Source organism: Ictidomys tridecemlineatus, chromosome 9 (genome assembly GCF_052094955.1).
Source record: "Ictidomys tridecemlineatus isolate mIctTri1 chromosome 9, mIctTri1.hap1, whole genome shotgun sequence".
NCBI lineage: Eukaryota > Metazoa > Chordata > Mammalia > Rodentia > Sciuridae > Ictidomys > Ictidomys tridecemlineatus.
In genome coordinates, this window is record NC_135485.1 from 161,848 (window position 1) to 164,398 (window position 2,551).

Genomic DNA, 2,551 nt, shown 5'->3' on the forward strand with positions numbered 1-2,551 from the left:
CTGTGTCTTTGTTATTGGATTGGCATCAAGGAGAAGGACTGAGCTTTCAGCAAAACTTCCAGGTGTTTAAGACCAAGTTGGTCAAACTGACTCGTTGTTTCTATCTACTAACAGTCAGCTGAGATTCCTCAGAGATCATCACCCTTGTGGACATGTGCAAAGCATCCTGGCTCCTTTAGCTTTTCTTTACCAGTGGTACCGCTTGCCAGGATGGGTTGGGGTCCTATATGGACATTTAAAAGGAAAAACTTTTTTTTAATGTAATGTAAAAAAAAATGTACACTTGTGTCAGGCCTACCAAAAGTAAGTAAAGCTGAGGGCTACAAAGGAAGGGTTCTTGAGTGAGAGTGCCTAATAATAATGATCATAAGAGTCACAAATTTGTCCTGAGTTAATTTGAGCCTAATTTCATAGACTTACAAATTTCCTAATCTCCCACATTGATGAACTTGGTCTGTTTTTTATTGATAAGATTATGAGTTCCTGTCCTTATGGTTTTCAGAGACTGGCTGAAATACTGTGGGTTTTTTTTTGTGTGTGTGTATGTGTGTGCTAATTATTTGCAAAAAATAAAAAAAAGTAATGCTTTGCTGTCTTTATTGTTGTCTTAGGATGATCCCTGCCCTATGAATGCCTTGTCCAGTCACCTGCCATCTTCCACTGTGTACCTCAGGACTGCTCTGATGCTAAATGCCCTTAACTGTCCACATCCCACCTGATAGAGAACAAGAACTTTGGGTTACTTCCCCCAACTTTGCTCCTTTTCAGCAGGAAGCAGTTTGGAGAAGTTATCGCCCATTTTTCCATATAAGTGGACTGTAGAAAGCTGGGCATGGTGTTACATGCCTATGTAATCCTAACAGCTCAGGAGGTTGAGACAACAGGATCGTGAGTTCAAAGCCAGCCTCAGCAACTTGGTGACCCCTTGTCTCTAATAAAACATAAAAAAGGACTGGGGATGTGGCCTGGTGATTAAGTGCCCCTGGGTTCAATCCCTGGTATGAAAAAAGAAATTTAATATAGAAATTGACAGTGGCAACACTTCTCTGAGGAGAAGGGGCCCCAGAACTGGGTGTCTGAGGAAGTGGGGGTGTCCTTCTCCTTTTATCCATTTTAGATTTCCTTTGTTCTCATGCTATCCTCCATCCTGCCTAGATGGCCCAAAAAGTGGAGTGGAAATGATCCACGGGTGGGGAAAGAGCCTTACAGGGGTACAGGCAGGAAGGAAGTAGCCCAGGGGGCATTAATTAACAACTCTTTGTAGGGAGGAACAATTCTCTGGAAACAGGTAACCCTGGCAATAGGTAACCCTGGCAACAGGTAACCCTGGCAACAGGTGGGGGAAAAGGAAGTAATTTAGAGGTATTAATATTTCATTTCCTTTTGGGGCTGGGTTGTAGCTTAGTGGTAAAATGCTTGCCTAAGGCATACTATGTTCATCCCTGGCACCACATAAAAATAAACAAATAAAATAAATAAAGGTATTGTGTCCATCTACAACCAAAAAAGTATTTCATTCCTTTTTAATCAGCTTCCATCTTCCCAGCCCGATCATTCATTACCTACACTGACTATCCTTTCTGCCACCCCTCACCTGCCAAGATCATATGATCTTTAAAGATAATTATGCTTGTTCCTTTCAATATAAATACTTTTACTTCTGTTGCCAGAATGCCCTTGCTAGCACCCCCAGTGCGATGATGAATAAAAGTGGTGAGAGTGGATTCATTACCTTGTTCCTGGCCTTAGGACAAAAGAGTATATGCTTCCTTCACTAAGCATGATGTAGTGTTTTATATTTCCTTTATCTGTTTTAGTATGATCATTTCTGTTCCTACTTTGTAAAATTTTGTTAAACTTGTTTTCTGCATCTGGAGATGATCATGTGGTTTCACTAATTTTTTTTGACATGGTTTGTATTATAATTTATTTGAATATTAAACCAACCTAGCATTCCTGGAATGAATCCCATATTATTCACTTCATAAGTTGCTGGTCTATTGTATTTGTTGAAGGTTTTTGCATCAATATTTCCCTTGCCTGCCTTCACCTGATCCAGGTGAAGCAGTAGGGTACGACTGATGCATCTGCTGTCTCCCTGTGCAGGCATGAGTGGTTCTCCACCCTCACTAAGAAGCTCTTCCTCCACAGCCAGGAGGCAGCAGCACCACTGTAAGACTGGCTATTTTTTCTTGGCCCTTTTACTTCCTTAAATTTAGTATACAAGTTTAGGTTTTAAACATCCAGTAAACCAGTTTCACAAGTCTTAAGGTAGGAGTACTGGGTTTTAACTTTAATGTTTATAACTTTATAGTGATTTACCCTTTCATTTATCTGGGGGTCAGTAAAAGTACTAGAAGTTAGAATTACATTCTGTCTGTTCTGTAGGTAATGTCCTATCATCTCAAATTAACCCAGGTCGTTATATTAGAAATTGTACTTTTGCAAGGCACTAACAGATGATAGTTATAAAAAATACAAGGAAAATACAAAATAAAATTAACAAGAGTAAAAACATATTGAGTTTGTATAATAACTATGAACATAATAG